At 48.1% G+C, this 18,472-nt stretch overlaps 1 protein-coding gene across 1 annotated transcript in view; it reads right to left on the bottom strand.

Annotated features, from left to right (window-relative positions):
• DNAH2 (dynein axonemal heavy chain 2) overlaps positions 1-18,472 on the bottom strand; it is a 6,636,854-nt gene that overhangs the window by 3,174,044 nt on the left and 3,444,338 nt on the right. The window lies entirely within an intron of this gene.

Genomic DNA, 18,472 nt, shown 5'->3' with positions numbered 1-18,472 from the left:
AATTCCATGGGAAAAGGGCTCCCGAATGGGTGGATGAAGGTAGAAGGTTCCTTTCATAAAAGCCTTGCAAAGCCTGTGAGACATAATAGAAGAGCCCCCCTCACCAATATGAAAGTTAGATATAGCAGCCAACTGTACTCTCAAGGTGGAAGTTGAGGCCCCTTGTGAAAGAGAATTGATAAGAATTCCAGAACTTTGTGTAGTGGAGCTACCAAGGGATCTACGTGTTGGCTAGACGCCCAATATACGAAACGTTTCCATTTGTTTCTGTAAAGCTTTCTGGTGGAGGCTTTATGAGAGGCAACCAGAATGTGTTGAACTGCAGGAGAAAGAAGATCTGACCTGGCTAGAGAGGGAAGCGGAGCAGCCAAGCTGTCAGTTTTAGGGATTGGAGAGATGGGTGAGGAACTCCCGACGAATGAGTCAATAGATCTGGTACTGGGTCCAGAATCCAAGGTTCCTCCTTTTGATGGGCTCGAAGAAAGGGGAACCATATCTGCCGAGGCCAGAATGGCGCTATGAGTATTACTGTCCTTTCCAGGTCTCTGGCTTTCTGTAGAAATTTGAGAATCAACGGGATAGGAGGGAATGCATACAGGAGACCCGGGGGCCAATCGTGCACCAGTGCGTCCCTGGGAACATCCCCGGAGGGGGTAGAAGGGCAAAGTAGCTTCTGCATTTGGCATTCAACGGGGATGCAAACAGATCGCAGCAAGGCTGGCCCCATCTGCGGAAGATCCTTTCCGCCACCTGTGGATTGAGGGACCACTCATGAGGTAACAGGATGGCTCTTGCTCAACCTGTCCGCAATGATGTTGGATAACCCCGGGATATGCGTTACCAGTAGAAAGCGACCCATGGACTCTGCCCATTGCTAAATTCTCATGGCCTCTCTGCATAATGGGTAAGACTTGGTTCCCCCTTGCTTGTTTATGTACCAGACAACAGACATGTTGTCCGTCTGTACTGCCACTGTTCCCAGAGGTAAGAGAGCTTGGAAGTGTTGCAACGCTAGGAACACCGCCCTCAACTCCAGAACATTTATGTGCAGGTTGTACTCCATGTTGGACCATTCCCCTTGGACTGTTCTTCCCTGAAAAAGTCCCCCCCACCCTATCAGAGAAGCGTCCGTGGTGATTGTGGCCGTCGGGTTGGGTAGGACAAATGGACGACCCATTGTGAGGTCCTGACTGTTGACCCACCATGAAAGATCTCATTTGCAAGAGTTTGTTATCAGTATCTCGTGCGATAAGGGTAGCTGTTGGAACGACCATTGCGTGAAAAGCAGCCATTGGAGGACCCTCATGTGCAATCTCCCCATGGGAACTGCGATCAGACGCTGCCATTAGCCCCAGAACTTTTAACACTAGCCTGGCTGGAGCTTTCCTGTTCTGAAGAAGAAGAAGAACCTGTTCTTTGAGGGCTGACACCCTTAGTGGAGGAAGCTTTAACAATGTTAACCGTGTATCTAGGTCTGCTCCGATGAATGAGATATGCTGTGAGGGCGATAAGGCAGATTTTTCGAAATTGATTGAAATTCCTAAGTGGGAACAAAGGTCGTCTGTGTAGTCTCTGGCTTGAACAAGACGATGCCTGGTGGTGGCGGTGAGGAGCCAGTTGTACAAATACGGAAACACCCGGAATCCTTGTCATCTCAAGTGAGACACCACTACTGCCATGCATTTGGTGAATACCCTGGGGGCTGAGGTGAGTCCAAAGGGCAGAGCTAGAAATTGAAAATGACTGGCTCCCAGTCGGAAGCACAGGTGATCTCTGGACGGCCTGGCCATTTTGATGTGGTAGTACACGTCCTTGAGATCTATCGAGCACATCCAATCGTCCTTCTGTAAAAAGGGAAGGATCGACTGTAGCGTGACCATCCAGAACTTTTCCTTCCTTACGAAGGTGTTCAGATTGCTGAGATCCAAAATCGGTCTCCAGTCCCCTGTCTTCTTTGGAACTAAAAAGAACCTTGAGTAAGTTCCGGATCCTCTTTGGTCCGCCGGGACTGGCTGGATGACTTTTTTCGAGCAGCTTTGAAATTTCTACAGCTGCTGGACCTTGCAGATGGGTGGCACATCTGGAAGTCTCTTTCATTGAGGTGGTGTGAACATAAAGGGAATTATGTATCCTCTGGTTACTATGCTTTTTACCCAAGAATCCGAAGTAAGATTTAGCCAGGCCTGTGGGTATAAAGCCAAGCGACCCCCGACCGCCTCCAGAGTAGGACAGTCGGGCCTCCATTCAGGAGTGCTGGAAGGGCTTCCCAGAGACTGTATCCCTGTCGCCCTGATTTTGCGGACCCCCTCTGCCGCCGGGACGGCGTCTTCCATTTCTTCCCCCTCCTCTGCCTCTGGAGGGGGCATCACCCTGTGTGGCTTGGAAAGATCCCTGAGTTTTACAGAACCACATTTTTCCGCCTCGTTGCCCTTTGGGGTATGGTCTAGATGGAGCAGAAAAAAGGACCCCAACAGCAGACAGGGTCTTCCCCTCTTGCTCACACCGAGTTAAAGTCTCCTTAACTTTGGGCCCAAAGAGTGTGGCACCATCAAAGGGGGCGTTGGCAATGGAAGACTTGAAGGCTTCCGCAAAGGAGCACAGCCGCATCCAGGATTGTCTACGGAGAGCAATCGCTGAAGCTGCAGCTCTAATCGATCCTTTGGCCGCATATGAGATGAGCCTCATGGACGAGTTTGCTATTGAAGTAAGGGTGTTGAGTTGTGCTGTCACCTTATCCGAGACAGCAGCATCTGTGTTACCCTGGAGGGTATCTCCCAGTTCTTTAATGAGATCCCTCTGTAGACATGTAAAATGTGTCAAATAGTTTAGCGAACGCATGGAAAAAGTCGCTGAACTAAAAACGCGCTTCCCATACCTGTCCATAGTCCTAGAATCCTTATTAGGAGGATGAACAGAAGAGGAAGACTCAGACATTTCCTTCTTGAAGGCCGCTGCCACCACCATAGCGTCGACCGGGACTCCTTTACAGAGATAGGCCTTATCCTGGGGGGCCGTGATAAATTTGTTTGGTTTTCGGGGGACCGGTTCCACTGTGTCTGGTGTTTCCCACGCCCTTCGCGCAATCAAGTCCATCAACTCATCGAAGGGCGGGGTCACCCAGGAGGTAGAAGGTTGAGCCCCAAAAGCCTTCAGCAACACCGACTCATCCTCAGTGGGGGCTAGGGACTGCCAATCACCCCTCTGTTTCAAGATCTCCAGGATGTCTGCAAATGACACATCCTCAGAGGGGGATCGTGGGGACCCCTCTGCCTCATCCAAATCGGTGTCAGAAGTTAGGGATTCCTGTGGGGAATCAATGTGCCTCCTCTTGCACAATCTCTTCCTCGGAACCTCATCAGAGGGGGCTTCTGGTGAGGCCTCCGAGGAACAGGGATCACCCTCTGGGGCTGGCTGAGGCAATGGGGCTCTACGCTTAGGGTGAATCGTGGGGGCAGAAACAGAAAGAGGCCCTTTAGGGGAAGGAGAAGACGCCTCCGATGAAGTAGTTGTCTGAGCAGACAATACTTTCCTCATAAGGTTGAAAGCCCCTGAGCCCCGGGCCGAGGATTCCGGTTCCGAAGAACGCAGAAGCATCACCGACACTGGAACCGTGGGCTCCGACCCAAAGGACAGAGCTGAACCAATCTGCACCGAGGCCCCGAGAGGGAGAGTCGGCACCAAAAATCCGGTACGACTCTCGGTCCCGGAACCAAGGAGAGATCGTCAGCTCCGCGACTCCCCTACAGGCTCTGAAGGAGTCGAAGTCAATGGTGCCGATCATGCAATGGATGGGTTCGGCACCGAGGGCTCCACTAGCATCGGATCGTCTTCTCCCGGCTCCAAAGACTGGACGAGTCTCGAAGGAGGACCTGTTGGAGACACGGGGAGCACTTCTAGTTTCGACACCAATTGGGACGAAACCGCAATCAGCTTGGAAAGGGCCGTGTTTTCCATTAGTTTCTGCACGACACGATCCACATCAGTATCGGATAAGGGTCTGGAAGACCGGGTCGAAGGGGCCGAAGACGGCACCGACCGAAGAATCGACGGTGGAGGTAGCTCTGACACCGGTTCCAAGACGTGGGGCTCGGTGAAAGATAACCATTCGATGCTCAGCCCCGAGGTCTGTGGAACCGGTGAACAAATCTTAGAAGATGAGCTTGGAGCCGATGACATGGGCTCCGACATCTTCGACGTCTTCGACCCCTTCGAAGACTTAGAAGCCTGGTCGGACTTCTCCAAGGCCTCCTGAAAGTCAAGTTTAAGTAAACCCCTATCAATAAGCTTCCTGCGTCTCTCTGTCATGACCCTCCCGCTAAAGGAATGACAGATGGAGCAAACCTCCTGCAAATGGAGAGGGCCAGAAGCGTGATTGCTAGTGATGGACATTTTCTGTCCACACTGACATCTCTTAAAGCCGGATTTGGCTTTCTCCGACATTTTACAATCAAGTTCAACACTGAAAAAAACAGTGAAAAATAGAAAAAAATACTAGCCAACAATAACTATATATATATAATATGAAATACACACAAGCTATTATAACACTACTAGAAAAAGTCAGAAACTAGTAGGCCGAAGCCCAAACCTATGAATCTAAATATATATATATAGATATATATATATATATATATATATATATATATGATATAGATCAAGAAAAATACACACGCACACTCTCTATAATATCTATCTAGGCTAAATCTAAAATACTATTAAAGATTTGTAAAGAAATTCTGCTTATCTCCAAGATAAACAAAATTGTTTGCTGGCCCGAGCTCTCCTCGACCGATCTGTTGCAGCGGCAAACTAGATCTGAGGAATAGCAGGGAGGATTGTGGGATATAGTCTGGTCTCGAGCTTCTCTAAGATGCAGAGCTTTGCAATACGGCCGACTCAGAGACGATGATCGGCTCCGAACCTGTGTGTAAGAACAAACGGCGAGATTGAACACTTTCACATAAGAAGTTATGTTCTTACCATAACATTCCATCGGTGTTGTTGATCTTCATTCATTCATTACTGATTGGTATTGGTTCCATCCTCAGAACTGAGTTGGGAGTTATAGCAAGCTCACTCCAGTCAAAAAACTCTCAAGCTAAACTTACCCAAAGTGCCCCACCTGTGGTCACCTCAGATCGAGTTTGCCCATAAGAAAGAAAGCGGAGGCTTTATCTGAGCAAATTCTTATCACGGAGCCTGGGCCAAATCCAATCCTCCAGGAGTCTCTCCTGAGGGGATAGGAGGGTTGGATGTAATGAATGAATGAATATCAACAACACAGAACATTATGGTAAGAACATAACTAAACCTACTAAACATAAGTAAACCTACTAAAATTTGATTTTCACATCAACTCCAGCATTAAAGCAACTAATAGAAAGCTAGGCTCACTCTATAGAATCAGATCTTTCCTAACCCCTGAAGCTAGATCTACCATAGCAAGAACACATCTTATCTCTACTTTACTGTATGCTTCCCCTATTTATACTAATCTATCTAAGCATAACATTAATAAGCTCAAAACAACCTACAACAACATTGCTAGATTTGCCACTGCCTCTCCATATAAAACACACCACTGTCTGAACCTCTCCAACCTAGGATGGCTAGAATTACCCCACCTAATTCAGTACTATCAGCTTACAATTGCCCACAAAGCCCTTTACTACCCTGAAAACATATCCATGCTCTCCACCCTTATAAAACCATACAACTTAAAAGCCCTACGCCCTTCCAATAAAATTATGATTAAAACATCTCTATCAAAGAATACAGCAGGAGACTATATTTTCCAACTCAGTTGGTAAAATCTGGAACCAACTTCCTTCAGACCTTACAGATCAGACTTCCACTACACAATTTAAGACCAAGCTGAAACTCTTCCTTTTTAACCACTGGCTTTGCTCTTGCATCAATCCCAGTTAAACTACCTCCTATTTGACCTCCTATCCTTCTCCCATATCTCTTATACTTACTCCCTTATCTAATTCTTCGATTTATTCTTTTTTCCCCTTTCAACCTGTTATATGACTACCTTAAATAAATAACTTTACTTCTCTTGTAACACTCCTGACAACTGTTTTGGGAATTTAATTCTTCTCTCCCTTTTTCTTACATATCCGTACTTAAATTACTTTCTCGTCTCTCTATCCCCCTTTTTTGTAAATTCTTTAAATTGTTGTTACTGTCTTTTACTTTGTTTTTTATATCTACTTTTTTTTTACTTAAAACCATCATGTATTTTGTATTTAATGTTTTGTTATCATGTATGTAGATAGTGGAGCTTTTCTCCTCGGGCCTCCACTGAAAATGGACTTGTATCCAGTTGGACTAGCCCGGTTAACAAATGTAAAATAAAATAATAAATAAAAATAACTTCTTTATCTGATGTTGTTAATCTTCATTAATTTATTACTGATGGGACAGAGTCCCTAGCTACTTTAAGTCCTGGAAGGACCTTTGGAAAGATATTCCTGAGCACCATTGAACCAAAGGATGCTCTCCCCCTGGAGACCAACTCCAATTTGTAACGAGTGATAAAAGTATGAGGAGTAGCCCATATTGCTGCTGCACAAATGTCATCCATGAAAGCTTTTGAATGGAAGGCAACAGATGTAGCAACTGATCTGGTTGTATGTGCTTTGACCTTAGTTGGTAGAAGAACTTTGTTTTGTTGGCAGATAAAAGAAATATAATCTCTCATCCATTTAGCTAAAGTTGCTTTAGAAACAGATTTTCCTAGTTTTGGTCCTGAGAAGGATATGAATAATTGTTCAGATTTCCGTAGTGATTTAGTCCTGTCCCAAGTAGAAACGCAATTCTCTATGCACATCAAGCAAATGCAGGCAATATTCTCCTTTATTAGAAAAACTGGGAAAGAAGACTAGCAGGTCAATTGTTTGATTAATAGTCAAATCTGAAATAACTTTGGGTAAGAAGGATGGATTAGTCCGGAGCGATACTCTGTCTTTATGGAAAACCATGAAAGGACCTTTAATGCACAAAGCTTGTAATTCAGATATTCGCCTTGCTGAGGTAATAGCAACCAATAATAGTTTTCCAGGATAAAAATTTTATATCACAAGTGACAGCAGGCTCGAAGGGAGGATGAGTCAAGGATTGTAGCACCAATGTCAAATTCCAAGGTTCGATTGGCTCTTTGAAGGGTGGTCTAATGTGCATGACACCTTTCAAAAAGGTTTTACAGAGACAGTGAGATATCAAGGACGAGTCCTGGAAGCCACTGTGGAAGTTTGAGATAGCCGTCAGGTGAACTCAAATAGTGGAAGCTGCCACTCCCAAATGGAGGAGGTTTGATAAATAGTCCAGTACAGAACTCACTGAAGCCAAGAAGGGGTCAAGTCTTTTCTCTTGATACCAAATTATGAATCTTCTCCATTTGCTAAGATAAAGTTGGCTGGTGGATGGTTTGTGGGAAGCCAGAAGAATGTTTCATACTGGGAAGGATACATTATTTTGCCTCCAAGTGGAAGAACCAAGCTGTCAGCTTGAGACTTGATATGTTCGGATAGATCAACCCTTGCAGGTGCGATAGCAATTCCAGAGTTGGATCCAGAATCCACGGTTGGTGGAGCAGGCGAGGCCAAAGGAAAGAAAACCGAACTTGTCAGGCCAATAGAGAGCAATGAGGGCTACTCTGCTTCAAAACTGAACAGCTTTCTTTAGGAATTGCAAAATCAGAGGAAGAGGGGGAGGGGCATAAAGAAGTCCCATGGGCCAATTGTGTATTACAGCATCCCTTGAGAACTCCCCCTGAGAGGGGATCAGGGTAAAGTAGCTGCTGCATTTGTGGTTTGTGGGGGACGCGACTAGATCGCAGAAAGGCTGGCCCCAGCGACTGAAGATCTTTGTTGCTATGACGGGTTTGAGGGACCACTCGTGAGGCAGGAGAATGCATCTGCTCAGCTTGTCTGCAATTACGTTGGAATCCCTGGGAATGTGCATTGCTGTCAGAAAGTGGATGGAAGATATCGCCCATTGCCAAATTCTCATGGCTTCTTGACACAACAGGTAGGATTTGGTTCCCCCTTGTTTGTTGATATACCAGACTACGGACATGTTGTCCGACTGGAGAGCAATTGTCCCTGATGGGAGGACAGATTGGAATGCTTGCAACACAAGAAGCACTGCCCTCAGTTCTAGAACACTGATATGCAGGTTGGCCTGCATGGGGGACTAAGTGTCTTGGACTGTCTTTCCCTGGAAATGCTCCCTCCACCCCATCAGGGAATTGTCCGTGGTCACTATCACCTTGGGCTGATAGGGGGAGAAGGGACAACTTCATAGTTCTTTTTCTGGCTTCATCCACCAAATTAAGTCTTGTTTGCATTGATTTGTTATGCAGATCTGAAAGGACATAAGATGAGCTAGAGGGGACCACTGTGCTGCTAAGATCCACTGTAGAAGTCTCGTGTAGTCTTACTAGGGGAACTATAGTAATTGATGCTGCTACTGATACTAGTAGCTGAAGGACTGCACAAGCTGAAACCTTGTTCTGAGAGAGTATCATCCAGAGTTGAGACCTTAGTCTTTGTAACCTGTGAAGTGGAAGGGTGACTAGGCAAGACTGAGTGTCGAAAGTTGCTCCTATGAATTCCAGGTTTTGAGTAGGAGTCAGTTTGGACTTTTCTTCGTTTATTGAGATCCCTAAAAATCTTGCTAGCTTTAGGGTGTAATGTAAGGCCATAATCAACAGACGCTTGGTAGAGGCAGTAAGGAGCCAATCGTCTAAATACAGAAACAGCCGGAACAACATTGTATACAGCTTAACATATATTGCAAGATAGTACTGCAGAGTATAGTAGTGCATGTATTAATGTACTGCTTTTCCCTTTTTATCACAGGTGACCAGTGGGGTTGGTCTGTGTCGCCTTCACAACCAGATATCAGTGTCTCTTCAGGCTCTCACGATGGTGGCCAAAGTAAGGCACATGTGGGGTTGTAGGGGCTGAATCTGTCACAGAGGTCGACATCCTACTTCTGCCCTCATCATTGTACACAGTCACTATGCCTACGCATACCCAGTCCCGAGGCCACTAATACTGGACAGTCAGAGGGTGGGAACATTTCATAGGAAAGTGTGTCTACTATAGCTGCAGTGAGTGTTGATACTGGCTATAGCAAAAGAGATGGCAAGGTTCCATACAGGCAGATTGATAGTGGTGCTCATAGGAGGTCTGCTGTCCATCCACCACCTCTTGCAGTTGTCTTGTCATGTGTCACTAGGCATATGTTTAGGGCTGTCATGGAGGCACAGGCATGTTCCGAAAGGAACTCCAAGCGAATGCTTAGGGTTATGGATGCAGCACAGTCTGACATCCGTGACTTCCTCCTCCACACTGCTGATACCCTGGATTGGTTAACTGACGCAGTGGAAAGACATTGGTCTGAGACAGATCAGGGAATATCTGTCTTGGAACAGTCATTGTCTGTGATGGAAAGTCTGGTTGGAGTTGAGTGCTGGACTCGTGGATGTAGGTCAGCAACTACATTTGCTGAGAACCCACGTGACTGTGCTCAATTACACTCCCATAGTGGCAGTACATACAGTGCCCCAGAGGTGAGTGTGTTGTCCATACCAAGATGTGGCAGGTCATGGGCTTGTGGTCCTGGGCATTCCCGTGGATGACATTTTTATCATTTATTTATCCTCCTTGCAGTCTCAAGTGAGCTGTTACTTCTGCCATGAATTTGGTGAACACTCTGGGGGGCCATAGAGAGACCAAAAGGCAGCACTCGGAATTGGTAGGGATGGACTCCCAGACGGAAGCAAAGGAATCTCCTGGAGAGTTTGTCCATTTTTGTGTGGTAAAAAGCATCCTGGAGATATATCGAGCGCATCCAATCGTCTTTCTCCAGAAATGGAAGGATAGACTGAACCGTGACCATCCGGAATTTTGCATGCCTGACAAACTTGTTTAGGATGCTGAGGTCCAAATTGGCCTCCAGTCCCCTGTCTTTTTTGGCACTAAAAAGAACCCTGAGTAAAATCTGGATTTTATCTGGTCTGGTGGGACTGTTTGGATAACTCTTTTTAGAAACAGATTTTTTATTTCTTGAGCTGCTGCTTCCCGTTGACTGGGTAGGATGTCAGAAATTTGCCTTTGCGGCTTCGGGAAATAATTAAAAGGGATGTGATAACCCTTGTTAATTATCATCTGAACCCAAGAATCTTTTAGTTATGTACTTACCATAACTTCGGATGTATGGGATCCATCTCGCCTACATTCATAACTGATGGGTTCAGAGCCGATCCGTCGGCTCCGACTCGGCCACTATATACTAGAACGAAGTCTCTCATTGGCTGGGCTTCCCCTTATCCCAGAATGCACCACACCTGCTTCCCCAGATCTTGTTTGTTCACTTTCATACATTCATACAGGTACAGAAAACACATACCAATAACTGTAACCAACTAGAGCCCTTCCAGAGGAGAGCTCAGCAAAGGCAATATTTCCTCCAAATCCAAAAGGTAGGGGGAAGGAGGGTGGGTATGTATGAATGTAGGCGAGATGGATCCCATACATCCGAAGTTATGGTAAGTACATAACTAAAAGATGTAATGGGATCCTATCTCGCCTACATTCATAACTGATGGGACAGCATCCCTAGCACCTAAATCACGGGTGGCTCATTGGAACACACTCCTGAGAACTGCGGAACCAAATGAAGCTCTGCCTCGGGAAGCCACATCAACCTTGTAATGAGAAATGAAGGTGTGCAGAGAAGACCAAGTAGCAGCCGCACAAATATCATCTATTGAAACTTTGGAGTGAAAAGCTACAGAGGTGGCCATAGCCCTGGTAGAATGAGCTTTAAGTGGGAAATGTAACGCTCTGCCTGACTGGGAATAAATGAAAGAGATGCAATCCTTAATCCATTTGGCTATGGTGGTTTTGGCAACTGGTAGACCTAACCTATTATCCGCAAAGGACACAAACAGTTGGTTAGATTTTCGTGTCTGCCTGGTCCTATCTAAGTAAAAACGCAGTTGCCTGTGAACATCCAACTGGTGGAAGGTATATTCTGCTCTATTAGAAAAATTTGGAAAGAAAACGGGGAGCTCCAATGATTGCTGAATGTACAAAGGGGATGCTACCTTAGGCAAAAAGGATGGATTCAATCAGAGGTAAACTCTGTCTTTATGAAAAATCAAATAAGGAGGAGTAGAACAGAGAGCCTGAAGCTCTGAAACCCGCTTAGCAGAAGTTATTGCCACTAGAAAGGTGGTTTTCCACGACAGAAATTTTATATCACATGTGGCTGCCGGCTCAAAGGGACGGGAAGTTAAGGAGGCCAGAACCAAATTTAAGTCCCAAGGGGGCAGAGGATGAGTCATAGGAGGCCTGAGGAGCCAGGCTCCCTTAAGAAAGGACTTGCAAAGTCTGTTAGCCATTAAGGAAGGCTCTATGGAAACATGAAAATTAGATATAGCCGCCAGCTGAACTTTTATTGTGGAGACTGAAGAGCCTGAATGAAACAATGAAGCTAGAAATTCCAAGACCTGCGGAACTGGGGCCGTAAGAGGATCAATGACTCGCTGCTGGGCCCAAAAGGCAAACCTTTTCCATTTGTTGGAATACAGCTTAACGGTGGACGGCTTGTGGGAAGAAGACAAAATGTTCATCACTTCTGGAGAAAGAGAGTTATCTCTAACTAAGGATGGAAATGGAGTAACCAAGCACCCAGTCGCAACGACCGAAGGGACGGATGAGAGTGTCCCGACTGATGAGACAACAGGTCTGGCACTGGGTCCAGAATCCAAGGGCCCTGTACCGCATACTTCTGAAGGAATGGGAACCAAACCTGACGGGGCCAATGTGGGGTGACCAAAATCATGTGGCTCCCTACATGAAGAGCCTTCTGAATCACCCTCGGGAGAAGTGGGATCGGGGGGAAGGCATAAAGGAGACCGGGGGGCCAATTGTGGGCTAGCGTGTCCCTGGGAGACTGCCCCTGGGAGGGAGTCAGAGTGAAGACCTCTCTGCACTTCGCATTGTTGGGGCTGGCAAACAAGTCGCAACAAGGGAGACCCCATTTGGCGAAGATCTGCGCAGCCACTCTGCTGTTGAGGGACCACTCGTGGGGCAACAGGAGAGTCCTGCTGAGCCTGTCTGCAATCACATTGGCTTTCCCCGGAATGTGTGTGGCTACTAAGAAACGTCGAGTAACTATGGCCCAGCGCCATACTCTCATGGCCTCTCTGCAAAGGGGGTAGGACCTGGTTCCGCCCTGCTTGTTTATGTGCCAAACTACCGACATGTTGTCGGATAGAATCGCAATAGTACCTTGGGGGAGAGCCTGATGAAGTGCTTGCAAAACCAGAAGCACCGCTCTCATTTCCAGGATATTGATGTGAAGGTGCGCTTCGCAATTCTGCCAAGTGCCTTGGACAGACCTGTCCAGATAATGACCCCCCCCACCCTATCTGGGAGGCGTCCGTGGTCACTGTGTCAACAGGGGGCTGAAGGGCGAAAGGACGCCCCTGGTCCAGGTTGAACCGACACAGCCACCAACGGAGGTCCCGAAGACAACTGTCCGTAATCAGAACCAGTTGGTTCAGGGGAAGTTCTTGGTATGACCATTGAACCGATAATAGCCATTGCAGCACCCGCATGTGCAGCCTGGCTAACGGTACTAAGAGGATAGTAGCAGCCATTGTGCCCAATAACTGAAGAATCTGTCTGGCAGGAACTCAAGATTTGGGTAACAAATTTAGAATCTGTGATTGTAGAACCTGAATTCTTACTGATGGCAAAAATGCCCGCATCCTTTTTGTGTCTAACTCTGCGCCTATAAAGATGATACGCTGAGATGGCCGCAGCACAGATTTTTCCCAATTGAAAGTGATTCCCAGCGAGAGACCCAAAGTTACTGTGGCCATCAGCACTCGAATCAGTAGATGCTCGGAGGTGGCAGTGAGGAGCCAGTCGTCGAAATAGGGAAACACTTGGAATCCTAGACTTCTCAAGTGAGCTGTCACCACTGCCAGACACTTGGTAAACACCTTGGGGGCTGTGGTGGGACCAAAGGGCAGTGCACGAAACTGGAAATGACTGGTTCCTAGGCGGAAGCGTAAATGACTCCTGGACTCTTGACGTATCAAAATGTGATAGTAAGCGTCCTTGAGGTCTATGGAGCACATCCAGACATCCTTCTCCAATAACGGGAGAATGGACTGAAGGGTGACCATCCGGAACTTGGACTTCTTCACAAAACGATTTAATGAGCTTAGGTCCAAAATGGGCCTTACGTCCCCTGTCTTTTTTGGCACCAAAAATAATCTTGAGTAAGTTCCTGATCCGATCTGGTCGGTGGGGACGGGCTGGATGACCCCTTTGCTTAGCAGCTTTGAAACTTCTACGGCTGCTAGATCCCGTTGACTGGGTGGCATGTCCGGGATTCTCCTTGTAGGAGGAGGGGGCTTGAAAAAGGGGATGAAGTAGCCTCCAGTTACAATGCGAAGCACCCACTGATCCTTGGTTATAGATTCCCAAGCCTGTGGGTGTTTCGCAAAACGACCCCCGACTGGCTCCGGAGAAGCACAGCCGGGCCACATCCTAGGGATGTTGAGGGTAGGAGGAACCATGAAAGGAATCGCGGTCTCCAGAGTTACGGGGGCCTCTGCCACCTCTAGGGTGGCGTCTTCCTGAATCCCCCCCCCTGCCTCTGGAGGGGGGATCACTCGGTGGAGTAGAGAAGAACTTTTGGGATTTTCTGAACCACATTTTCCCTCCTCTCTGGGCCTTGGGGTAAGGTCTAGAGGGAGCGGAAAAACAGGCCCCAACGGCAGTCAAGGTCTTGCCCTCCTGCTCTCACCGAGTAAGTGTGTCCTTCACCTTGGGTCCAAACAAAGAAGACCCATCAAAGGGGGCATCGGCGAAGGAAGACTTAAAGGCCTCCGCGAGTGGACACAAGCATAACTAGGCTTGTCTCCTAAGAGCCACTCCTGTGCCCGCTGCTCTACTCGCCCCTTCGGCTGCATAGGAAATGAGCCTCATGGACGAGTTGACAATAGAAGATAGGGTAGTCATCTGGCCTCACGGTCTGGGCTAACGCCTCAGGAAGATTACCCGCAAGAGACTCTCCTAACTCCTTGAGGAGGTCCCTTTGGAGCCTTGTAAAATGACAGAGATAGTTCAGCGACCGCAGGGTAAAGGTCGCTGAAGAAAGGGTACGCTTCCCGTACCTATCCATGCTCCTAGAATCATTATTAGGAGGATGAATAGACGTTGAAGCCTCTGCCACATCCTGCTGAGTGGCAGATGTCACCACCATAGCATCAATTGCAACACCCTTAGTGAGGAATTCCTTCTGGGGAGGGGCTGAAAGAAACTTATTAGGTCTGGCAGGCACCGGTTCCACTGTATCAGGATGTTCCCACACCCTCCGAGAGATTAGATCTAATAACTCGTCGAAGGGTGGAGACACCCAGGAGGAGGAGGGCTGGGCCCCGAAGGCCTTGAGGAAGACTGACTCCTCAGCGGTAGGGGCTTTGGATTGCCAATCGCCTCTCTGTCTCAAGATCTCAAGGATATCCAAGAAGGAGATGTCATCCGAGGACGATTTTGGGGACCCTTCTGCATCATCGAGGTCAGTATCTGAAGTGACAGACTCATCTTGGGAATCAACGTGCTTCCTCTTGCACAGTTTCTTTCTTGGGGGGTTCATCCGAAGCAGATTCAGAAGGACCCCCCGGAAGAAGGAACCCTCTAAGGGGGTATCCTCAGGCCCCGGGGCCCCAATGTCGTGGGAAAGAATGTCTCCAGAGGCACCAGTACCCAAAACTTGGGAATGTGAGGTAGAAACCTGCTGAACCGGCAAGGTCATGGCCAGCGCACTCATCATGGCCTCAAAAGCAGGACCTCCAGACTCTGCAGAGGGCACTTGCTGAGAGACCACGGCGGTACCGGGAATACCTGCGGCCGATGCTCCGAGGGGAAGACTGGGCATCGGAGGCGAGCTCCACAGTGTTGCCCTTGGCCCCCTCCAAGGAAGACCTGGTACCAAACCCTGACACCGAGGACAGGGTAGGAATGAAGGTCGGAGCAAAGAAACTCCGAGGGGGTCCCTGCTCCGACTGGACGATTCCGCTGCGTTCTACCAGCACCGACTCCAATGGCTCCAAGGGGGTCAGAGGAGGTATCAAATGCACAGAATGGGGAATCGGCTCCGAAGCCGAGTGGGCTGGAGCCGAGATCATTTTAGTAAAAACTGGGGACTGGAACAGCCTCTGGATAACCCTATCCAAATCCGAATCCGACAACCTAGAGGATTTGGAGGAAATAGACTGGGGCCGAGAAGACTTCTGCCTCGGCTCCGATAAAACAGGGGATCAGCTCCGAAAGGGTTCCAACACTATCGGACCCGAGACTGGAACCGTTTGTAAGGGTGTCGGCACCGAAGGAGGCTCCGGGGCCGAGGGGGAAGAGTCTGAGCTGCACACCTTCAACGGCTCCGAGACCAAAGGAGCTGAAGTAAATGATTGGCCTCTCGATGCACTAACCTGCGGCTCTGACACCAATGGAGCCGAGGAAAGAAGCACCGAGGCAGACCCTTCAGCCATCGGCTCCGAAGCCATTGGAGCCGAGGAAGAAGAAGTCGATCCATGTTTCTTAGATGTCGGGTCCGACGGACTGGTCGGAGCCGACGATCTATGCTTCTTGGGTGTCCGGCCCGACGGACTGGTCGGAGCCGACGATCTCTTCTTTTTAGAAGCTGGAGATGAAGCCAACGCTTCCTCAAATGAAGGCTTAATAAGACCTCTAAGTATCAGCTTGTTTTTTCTTTCCTGAAGGACCCTGGAAGAAAAAGCGTGACAAACACTACGAGTATTATCCTGTAGATGTTTAGGCCCTAAACAGTACACGCAGACAGCATGGCTGTCTGTAATAGACATTTTATAATTACATTTAGCACATTTTTTAAATCCTGATTTCTGCTCCTTAGACATACTGAACACAGTGGAAAAGGTAACAGATAGCTAGAAAAAACACAGAAGTAAACTAATATATATGGGCTAAAGCCCTCTAACTTAAACGGGCTTAGCCCGATACAACAGGTAAAACAAGAAACTATTTCAGTCACACAACAAGAAAAATAATCACACAATAAGGGCAAAGGCCCTCTAACTTGAACGGGCCTTGCCCAGTACACTAGAAGCTCGAAAAATATAAAATTCTAACTTTCACAAAAACTGACTACAAACGCTCACAAAGCTGTTAAAACAGCTGTTTGTTTAAAAGCTGACAGAAACCCTAGCCAAAAAGACCAAAAAGGTCAAGAAAATACACTTAGCTCCAGCCAAGTCGAGACCACGTCCAGCTTGAAAAGCAGCAAACGAGATCTGGGAAGTAGGCGTGGTGCATTCTGGGATAAGGGGAAGCCCAGCCAATGAGAGACTTCATTCTAGTATATAGTGGCCGAGTCGGCGCCGACGGATCGGCTCCGAACCCATCAGTTATGAATGTAGGCAAGATAGGATCCCATTACATCTGTTGTTATGGACTACCAGGCAAGGTGGTGCAGACAGAATCGTCCCAACTGCTTCCAGAGGTAAGCAATCGGGCCACTCTTCAGGAGCACTGATAGGGCTGTCCACAGAAAGAGTCTCTAAACCCCTGATTATGTGGACCCCCCCTCTGCCTCTGGAGGGGGGGTCTTCCAGATGTTTTCTCCCTTCTGCCCCGGGGGAAAACTCGCCATATGTGTTGCGGAAAGGACCCTGGGCTTTCCTGTACTGCATCTTTCCACTCCTATGATTCCTGGAGAAGGATAGTTTGGGGAGGGGGATGCACACCTATGGCAGACAGGGTCTTGCCGTCCTTTTCACACCTGGCTAATGTGTCTACTACCTTTGGACCAAAAAGAGAGGAAACTTCCATGAGAGTGTTGAGAAAGTAAGATTAAAAAGGGTCCGCAAAATCACATACACAACGTCTGCACCCGCTGCTTTGGCTGCCCCTTCAGTAGTATGAGAAATCAATCACATGGACGAGTTAGAAACAGACACCAGGGTGGCAAGCTGTGAGGCAACTTTGTCACATACCTCATCGGATACTGCTCCTGCTAGTGTTCCTGAGAATTCTCGAACGGCAAAGGTCGATGAAGCATACACCCACTTCTCTCACATGTCCACTGCCTGACACTCCCTGTTTGGGGGATGGACAGTAGGACGCTCCTCGGCGAGTTCCTTCCTACTGGCCGCTGCTGCCACCACCACCACAGTGTCTACTGGTAAGCCTTTAGACCAATGGGGGTTTCCTCTGAAAGGGAGAGAATTTTGTCTGGTCTCTGGGGGATAGCTTCAACAGTGTCAGGATTCCTCCAAGCGCACTGCATGATGAGCTGAACTAGATCATCTGCAGGTGGTGTCACCTAGGAAGTAGAGAGTCAAGCACGGAAAGCTTGCAAGAATATAGACTCCTCAGAGGAAGGGTTGGTGGGTTTCCAGTCTCTCCGCTGCTTTAAAATTTCTAGTTTTTCTCCAAAGGAGGCATCTTCAGAGGGCAACCATGGGGACTCTTCCTCCTCATCATAATCTGTATCTTCGGTAAGGGATTCTTCAGGGGAATCCACATGCTTCCTCTTGCATGATCTCTTACGGGGTACCTCCTCAGTGGGGGCATCTGAAGAGGACTCCGAAGTTTGTGTGCCATGTGGAAGGGTATCTTGAGGTTCCTGTGTTTGATGTCCCAGAGTAGTGGACTATCAGCTGCAGTTCAGAGGACATGTATATGTGGCATTCTGGTGCCAAAGGAACCACCTCCGAGCCTGCTGAGGCAAGTGCGCTCTCCATCACCTGGAAAGCAGTCCCGCCAAAAGCGGGATGGGAGTCCAAAACCGATAAAGACAACCTCGGAACTGGGGTCACGCCCCCACTCTGATGAGCCCAACCCCAGGGAAGGAGCCACGAGAGGGCTTAGTGCTGCCAAGACAACCGGAACCATAGTCGGCAGCGCCATAGAAAAAAATAGGTGCCGTACTGGGTGAGGGGGGTTACAGTGCCTACAGATCAGTCATGATCTCGAGGATGGGTCAGCTCCGCTAGAGTCAAGGACCAGTAAGTTACGTTCTGGAGCCATGGTAAGATCTACCATGGAACCGAAGAAGCTGGAACCAGGATAGGCGTAGGAGTTGAGGGTTCCGACATCTCCAAGGAGGTTGAAGGAGGAATATATGTCAGAGTCTGTGGAAAAATTCCTCAGCTCAAGGTGGGAGTGAGGATTTAGGAGGAGTTGGAAATCCTCTGTCGCCAGGAACTGATCCACGAGTCTCACTACATCGAGTTCCAAAAGGCTCCTGGAGGAGAGGATTGACATCCCAGATGGAGAATCAGGGCATTCTAGAAAAGGACTCAATTGTCTTTAAAAGGGATCTACCATCAGGGAGTATTGGGTCCACATAAGATTTCGCCCTTTGGCACAGTGGTCAAAGGACCAATAGGTTG

Source organism: Protopterus annectens, chromosome 7.part0 (genome assembly GCF_019279795.1).
Source record: "Protopterus annectens isolate FY-2018-M chromosome 7.part0, PAN1.0, whole genome shotgun sequence".
Classification (NCBI taxonomy): domain Eukaryota; kingdom Metazoa; phylum Chordata; order Ceratodontiformes; family Protopteridae; genus Protopterus; species Protopterus annectens.
The sequence above is the reverse complement of the archived record's forward strand: the minus strand, read 5'-3'. Positions and strand labels throughout refer to the sequence as shown.